Here is an 8,946-nt window from a genome sequence, read left to right as displayed (position 1 = left end):
TAAAATAAAATAAAATAAAATAAAATAAAATAAAATAAAATAAAATAAGGGCACCTGGCTGGCCTAGTGGGAAGAGCATGCAACTCTTGATCTCAGGGTCATAAGTTTGAGCCCCACGTTGGGTGTAGAGATTACTTCAATATGTAAACAAATATTTTTAAAAAGAATGTAAGAAAGGTTTAATATAGGGACATTTCTGGGGTGCCTGGGTGGCTCAATCTGTTAAGTGTCTGGCTCCAGCTCATGTCATGATCTCATGATTCATGGGTTCAAGCCCCACATCAGACTCTGCACTGACAGTGCAGAGCCTGCTTGGGATTCCTCTCTCTCCCCTCTCTCGACCCCTCCCCCTCTCAAGCTAGTGCTCTCGCTCTCGCTCTCTCTCTCTCTCTCTCTCAAAGTAAATAAACTTAAAAAAATAAAACAAAATAAAATAGGAACACGTCTTTAAAAATAAGAATAAAATAAAGCATATATAAATAAAATATCACACCAACCTAAATGAATATTAATCAAGATATTATATTTGCTTTGCACTTAGTTCATGAGGATCACAAACCAACAGGGACCACAGAGAATTTCTAGTCTGGGGGGTTTCAAGCTGCATTGTGAGGACCCCCTCAGGGCCTGTCACATGATAAGGGAGTTATTTATTGAGCACCAACTATGTGCTAGACACAGGGCCCAGCGATTCAGCTACTATTAGCACACAAGACCCCTGCCTTCTTGAAGCTTAGGTTCTAAAGGGGAGAGGCAAGTAACAAACAAGTAAAAAAACAGACAATCACAGACTCTCCTGGGAAGGAAATACGTTTAAATAGGATGGTTGGAGGCCTGTCTGAGGAAGTATGGCCCTGTTGGAAGAGAGGAATAACTTCCCTGTGGTGGGAACAGCAGGCACAAAGTCCCAAAGGCCCAGAAGAACTGAGAGGGTTCTGGGAAATGGTGAACCCAGCACCCCAAGTGCAGGGAGTGGGCGGGAGAGGGATGAGAGGTAAGGTTCAAAACTAGGGAAGAGCCTGACCATACAAAGCCTTGAAGGTCTTAGGAAGAATTTTGGACTTCATTCTAAGAGCGAAGGAACAACATTTCAGTTTTCAGCAGAAGAACCTGTACTTCTGGGATGATTCTAGTTGCTACGTGGGAATAAGTTATAGGGGTGCAAGAGTGGAGTCGGAGAACCCCCTTGGGAAGCTCTTGGAGAAAATGCTGGGGAGAGAGAAGAGACGTGAGAAGGAAGAAGAAAGCACAAGACTTTCTGAGAAACTGGCCAACAAGATGGAGAAGATTAAGAGTAACTAAGGGTCTGGATTCAAGCCATCAGGTGTTCCACTTAGTGAGGGGAGAAGGGCTTAGAAACGAGAGGACTTGGGAGTGGGCAGAACTCGGAGCTTTCCTTAGAGTACGTTGGTTTTGAGCTGCCTCTTGGTGGCTCACATGGCACAGCCAGTGAGCGAGTGGGAACTGTGTCCCCCAAGTCCAGAGAGCAGAGCGGAGCCAGAACTGACACAGAGCAGAGCGTCAGCTCACGACAACTGTCCTGCTCAACTTGCCTAGGCAGAATAAGTAACGAAACGAAAGTTACGTACGGTAATTTTAATGAATTTTCAGTTCACAGAAGCAGTAAACCCAGGCACTGGCTTCAGGCACCACCAGGTTCAGAAACACGAGAGTGACACTGACAGTGACAATGGACCTCTGCCTCTGTCTCCATGGCTTGGCTCTCCCTGCCTCACTCACTGTCTTAATACTACAACCAGCTTGTTCCACTGTAGAGGGCAAGGTGCCACCACCTTACAGGCTTTCCCAAACAGGAGTCCAAAGAAGAGGAAAAACCACTTTTCCCACTGTCCATATGCTGAGGCTTAGAAAGATTCTCACTGACACAGTTTGAGTCATGAAACCATCCCTGAACTGATTCTGCACCCAAAAATGGAGAACTTGACCTGCCTGATTCGTGCCCCCACCTTGTGGGCCAAATTGGGGAGGAAGGGGGGCAGAGCACAGGAATAGACACTTACCGAGCCCTGATGGAGTGAAAAGAAGTTGTTCCCCAAAGAATAATAGGATACTATCAGGCAGAAAGGGAAAACCATTGGGTTAGTAATATTAGTTGCTATCATAAACAAGTCACAACATTTCTGTGCCTTCCCACATTTTTTAAAAAATATTTATTTAGTTTTGGGAGAGTGCAAGCAGGGGAGGGGCAGAGAGAGGGGGACAGAGGATCCAAAGCAGTCTCTGTGCTGACAGGCAGACAGCAGCGAGCTTGATGCGGGGCTCGAACTCATGAACCACGAGATCACGACCAGAGCCAAAGTTGGATGCTCAACCAACTGAGCCACCCAGGTGCCTCTGTGCCTTTCCACATTAAAATGCTAGTTCTTGCTCCCATAATCTGGGTATTCTTGGTCATGCAGCCTCTTGGTCACGCAGCTCTCTTTGAAGCAATAATTCAAGGACACAGATTTTTTTTTTCTCCTATGTCTACACCATCTTCAGCAAGTGACTTCCAAAATAGTAGCATTCATGTTCAGCAAGCCAGCAGAAGGGACACAAGAAGATTAGGAAGCCTTGCCCGCTTCATAAGCCTTGCCCGCTTCATAACCACCTCTGGTCACCATCCAGAAGCAACCACGTGGCCCCGTCATTACATAAGGAAGGCTTGGGAAAGTGGCGCCAGCCGACTGGCCACTCCCCAGCGACAGTTGTACACTGTGGGAGGAAAGCCTAGACCTTAAGTGGGCAGAGGCCACATCTGCACAGAGGCTGAGAGGCAGAGGCGGCCGATACCCACCCTCACACAGCCCTGCAGCAGTCCTGCGCTGGGGCAACAGGGTAGTGTGTGCTCCAGTCCATGCTTCTCTAGGCTCATCTGTCTGTCACAAAGGGGCTCCAAGCGTTCCTGGCTCTCGACCCAAAGTCACCTGATAAACTTTTACAAATAAAACCCTTGCCCGGACCATTGGAGTCAGAGCCTTCCACGGGTGCAGCCTGGGCATTATTACTTTCCTAACATTCCCCTGAGGTGACTCAAAAGCGCGGCCTGGATTGAGAACCATTTCACTGAAATAAAGGAAAGACATTTAATAGTTTTAAGAAGTAAAGAGAGGAACCAACTGTCTTAAAAATCCAGTCTTGAAAATTTGAGAGAAGAACTCTGATTAGCCCATCTCGAGAAAAGGGGCCATCAGGAGACCATGGACCATCCCTGGAGGATGAGTTCATGAAGAACAGGTCAAGCAAAACCACAAATGTTCCCCTCAGTGTTCAGCACACAGCGGGCGTGGTGTTGGGTCATCGGAGCGGTGGGGCAGAACCCCAGATGTGGCAGGGTGATCAGCAGAGAAGGAGGAAAACACTGCCAGTACCACACGCTCAAGGAGTTTGGCTGGGAAGGGGAGATGAGACATAGGAGACTCTTCCCAGAAGATCTAAGATGATGCATAAAGAAAACTGGCAGAACAGCCTCTCCACAGCTAAATGTTAAGGAGAGGCCACGTCAAAGAGGGTAGGAAGGGTGGAGACACGACTGGAGCTAAATGGACCTGCAGGACTGTCTGCAGAAGGGAAGGACTGGCGGGTGTGGAGAAGGGAGAGAAACAGACCCTCACACCAGGCGCCCCAGGTCCCCAGAGCATCTGACTTTGAGAAACAGCGGGGCCAAATTTCACAATCAGTGGGACTTAACACCTAGAACTTAAAATATCAGCTGGGCTCGGCGATGGAGAGCTGACAGGGTGAGAGGAGGCTGAGACCTCACCCTTAAAGAGCCAGCACAACAAACAGCCCCGAGGAGATACAGCATAAAAGCAGCAATGTGAAAAATGCCTGGGGTATATGGGAGGGAGAGTCGTGCGCTGGAGGGGCAGAGATCTTTAGGAGACTTCTTCCAGGGACAAAGGAGTTGGCCGGCACCATTTCCTTACCCTGGCCCCCAGCCTAGATACACAGACACCTGTGGGAACCAACCCACTAGAACACTCTCCACCTAACTCTGCTAACAGCGTGCCTGCCCCACATGCTTCTTCAGATCTACACCCTGCAACGGGCCAGCCGGGGCAGGAGTCTGGGGCAGCTGCAGGTCGCCTCCCATGGAAGACCTGCACAAACCTTGCTAACACTGCACACCCCACCCCGATGTTCTCCTGCAGACCTGCCTCCGATAATATGCCCCCGGCTGGCGCCCATCCAAAACAGTGCCACAAGCCTGGCAGTGCGCAAGCAGCCCCCACAGAGGCCAACACCCCTCCGAGTGACTCTTGCCGCAGGGAGAGGGGAAGATAACCACACACACCAGTCTGAGTTTGGCCCCAGCAGTCTACTGGGGGTAGACATCTGATCTACTGCAGGCTCCGCCCACCAATGAAAACTTCTCAGGAGACAACACAGGGCAGGTGCCCTGAAGTTTGGTGCTGCTACATCTCTGGTAAATGCCCGGTCTGACTCAACTCCAGCCCAACATGGCCCCAGCTCAGCAAACTAACACCACAGGGAGCGAGCACTGCCCACAGCAAAGAGAGCCATTACAGAAGACGGACTGAAAACAAAAGTGGCTCAGCCACGACAGCAGGGCACACATATCCCACATAGGACACACCCCTGAAGTGCCAGGTTCTGGTAAACAGGGGACATCGCACTGCAGGGGCCCCACAGAGCCTCTTCTTCATAAGGCCGCTACCTTCTAGAACAAGAGATATGGCCAACTTTCACAACACAGAGAAACAGACACAGAGAGTTAAACAAAATAAGGAGACAGAGGAATATATCCCAAATGAAAGAACAGGTCAGGGGCCCCTGGGTGGCTCAGTCAGTTAAGCATCCAACTCTTGATGTTGGCTCAGGTCATGATCTCATAATTCATGAGTTCAAGCTGCACGCTGGGCTCTGTGCTGACAGTGCAGAGCCTACTTGGGATTCTCTCTCTCTCTGTCCCTGCCCCCCCACACTCATATTCATTCTCTCTCTCAAAATAAATAAATTAACTTTGAAAGAATGAAAGAAAATCACAGCAAGAGACCTAAAGTAAACATAAATGAGTAATATGCCTGATACAGAATTTAAAGTAATAGTCGTAAAGATACTCACTGGACTTGAGAATAGAATGGAGGACCTCAGTGAGACCCTCAACAAAGAGAAGACATAGAAAAGAACCAATCTGAGATGAAGAACTCAATAACTGATATTAAAAATATACTAGATAGAATGAATAAACGAGAGGAAGCAGAACAGATCAGGGAACCTGGAAGACAGAGTAACAGAAAACAATCAAGATGAACAGGAGAGAGAGAAAAAAACAATAATAATAAATGAAAATAGACTTAAGGAACCCAGTGACATCATCAAGTGCAATAACATTTGCGTTACAGGGGTCCCAGAAGCAGAAAGGAGAGAAAAAAGGGCAGAAAATATATTTGAAGAAATAATTGCTGAAAACTCCCTGAATCTGAGGAAGGAAATAGAAATCCAGATTCAAGAGCACGGAGGGCCCCCAACAAAATCAACCCAAAGAGGACCACACCAAGGCACACAGTAATTTAAGCGGCAAAATGTGGTTAGAAAGAGAGAATTTTAAAAGCATCAAGAGAGGGGCGCCTGAGTGGCTCAGTCGGTTAAGCATCCGACTTGGGCTCAGGTCATGATCTCACCGTTCGTGAGTTTGAGCCCCGCGTCGGGCTCTGTGCCGACAGCTTGGAGCCTGGAGCCTGTTTCGGATTCTGTGTCTCCCTCTCTTTCTGTCCCTCCCCTGCTCATGCTCTGTCTCTCTCTGTCTCAAAAATAAATAAAACATTTAAAAAAATTTAAAAAAAGAAAAAGCATCAGAAGAAAAGAAAACAGTTGCATACAAGAGAGAACCCATAAAGCTATCAGCTGATTTTTCAGCAGAAACTTTGCAGGCTAGAAGAGAATGGCATGATATATTCAAAGTGCTGAATGGGAAAAATCTGCAAAAAAGAATACTCAATCCAGCAAGGCTATCATTCAGAATAGGAGAGATAAAGAGTTTCCCAAACAAAAGTCAAAAGAATTCACACCACCAAACCAGCCCTACAAGAAATGTCGAAGGGTCTCTTTGAGTAGAAAGGAAAGACCATAAGTAGGAGTAACAAATGTGGAAGCACAAAAAGCAGTAAAATTAAGTATATCTACAAAAATCAGTCAAGGGATTCACAAAATAAAAGGATGTAAAGTATGACACCTATACCTAAAACATGGAGGGGAAAGGAGTAAAGAATGGGTTCAAATTTAAGCAATCATGAACTTAGTATAAACTGCTATATGCATAAGATGTTAGATATGAGTCTAATGTTCAAAATTCAAAATAATTCAAAAACCAGCAATATATGTGCAAAAAATAAAAAGAAAGGAATCTAAGTATATCACTAAAGAAAGCCAGTAAACCATGAGAAAAAATAGCAAGAGAAGGAAGTAACAGAGAACTACAAAACAACCAAAAAATAACTAATAAGATGTCAATAAGTACATCCTTATTAATAATTACCTTGAATATAAGTGTACTAAACTATAAGTGTTCAATCAAAAGACATAGGGTGACGGACGGGATAAAACAGCTGCCAGGAGGAGTCTCATTTCAGACCTAAAGACACAGGCAAATTAAAAGTGAAGGGATGGACAATAGTTTCAAACAGAGAGGGAGGCAAACCATAAGAGATTCTTGAATGCAGAGAACAAAAAGGGTTGATGAGGGAGGGGGGAAGTGGGTGATGGGCGTTGAGGAGGGCGCTTGTTGGGATGAGCACTGGCTGTTGTATATAAGCAATAAATCACGGGAATCTACCCCCAAAAACCAAGAGCACGCTGTATACACTGTATGTTAGCTAACTTGACAATGAATTATATACAAAAAATTAAATACATACATACATACATACATACATAAATAAAAGTGAAGGGATGCAAAAGCATGTATCATGCAAATGAAAATGAAAAGAAAGAGCAGCGATATTTTTGTCAGACAAAATAGACTTTAAAACGACTGTAACAAGAGACAAAGAAGGGCACTCCCTAATGACAAAGGGAACAATCCATCAAGAAGATATAACAATTGTAAATACTTATGCACCCAACATGGAAGAACCCAAATACATAAAGCAGGTAATTACAAACATGAAGGAAGTAATCAATAGTAATACCACAATAGCAGGGGAGTTTGACACCCCACATGAAAACAGCGGCTTTGAATGACACGTTGGACCAGATAGATCTAACAGATATGTTCAGAACATTCCATCCTAAAACAGCAGGATATACATTCCTTTTAAGTGCATGTGGAACATTCTCCAGAATAGATCCCATATTAGGCCACAAAATAAGTCTCAACAAATTCAAGAGGACTGAAGTCACACATACCATGTATCTTTTCCAACCACAATTCTGTAAAACTAGAAATCAATTACAAGAAAAACTCTGGAAACAGCACAGGTACATAAAATAATATGCTACTAAACAATTAATAGGTCGACCAAGAAATCAAAGAGAAAATCCAAAAATAATGGAGATAAGTGACAATGCAAACACAATGGTCCAAAATCTTGGGATGCAGCAAAAGCTGTTCTAAAAGGGAAGTTTATAGCAATACAGGCCACCCTCTAGAAGAAAAAAAAAAAAAAAATCTCAGATAAACAACCTAACTTTACACCTAAAGGACCTAGAAAAACAAGAACAAACAAAACCCAAAACCAGTAGAAGGAAGGAAATAATAAAGATTAGAGCAGAAATAAATGAAAAAGAAACTAAAAAAACAATAGAACAGATCCATGAAACCAGCAGCTGGTTCTTTGAAAAGATCAATAAAATTGATAAAACTTTAACCAGATTCATCAACAAAAAGGTGGGGGGGGGGGACTCAAATAAACAAAATCAGAAATGAAAGAGGAATGGGGCACCTGGGTGGCTCAGTCAGTTAAGTGTCTGACTTTGGCTCAGGTCATGATCTCACGGCTGGGGAGTTCGAGCCCCACATCAGGCTCTGTGCTGACAACTCAGAGCCTGGAGCCTGCTTCAGATTCTGTGTCCCTCTCTCACTCTGCCCCTCCCCTGCTCATCCTCCCTCTCTCTCTCTATCTCTATCTCTCATAAATAAACATTAAAAATTTTAAAAAAAGAAATGAAAAAGGATAAACAACCAACACCACAGAAATACAAAGGATTATAAGAGAATATTGTGAAAAATTACATGCCAGCAAAGTGGGCAACCTAAAAGAAATGGATAAATTCCCAGAAACATATAATTTCCCAAAACTGAATCAGGAAGAAATAGAAAATTTGAACAGATCAATTACAACAATGAAATTGAATCAGTAATCAAAAAACTCCAAACAAGCAAAATTTCAGGAACAGATAGCTTCACAGGTGAATTCTACCAAACATTTAAAAAAGAGTTAATACCTATTCTTCTCACACTATTTGCAAAGGTAGGAGAGAAAGAAAAACTTCCACATTTGTTCTATAAATTCAATATTATCCTGATACCAAAACCAGATAAAGACAGTAGAAAAAACAGAGGCCAATATCTCTGATGAACATAGATCCAAATATCCTCAACAAAATATTAACAAACTGAACCCAACAGTACATTTTAAAAAATCACTCCCCATGATCAACTGGGATTTTCTCATGGGATACAAGGGTGGTTAGACACAAATCAAACAACATGATACATCACATCAAGAAGAGAAAGGATAAAAGCCATATGATAATTTCAATAGATGAACTTGGGGAGCGAGAAGCCACAGGAAGGGAGGTGCTTTTGCAGGCGGAGAGAAGATGGAGGCGGGGTGGGGGGTAGAATATGGGAAAAGCACCCCTCCCCAAAAGCAGCTGGAGAGAAAGGGGAAAATTGGAAACAGCCCAGGGACTGAACTAAAAAGGGAGAAAGGCGAAAGGAGAGGGTTTAAATTCCATTCAGACTGTAAACAAGGGGGC

The sequence above is a fragment of the Herpailurus yagouaroundi genome, unplaced genomic scaffold (assembly GCF_014898765.1).
Source record: "Herpailurus yagouaroundi ecotype Mexico unplaced genomic scaffold, PumYag 198, whole genome shotgun sequence".
In the NCBI taxonomy this organism is placed as follows: Eukaryota; Metazoa; Chordata; class Mammalia; order Carnivora; family Felidae; genus Herpailurus; species Herpailurus yagouaroundi.
This window is presented reverse-complemented; position numbering follows the sequence as displayed.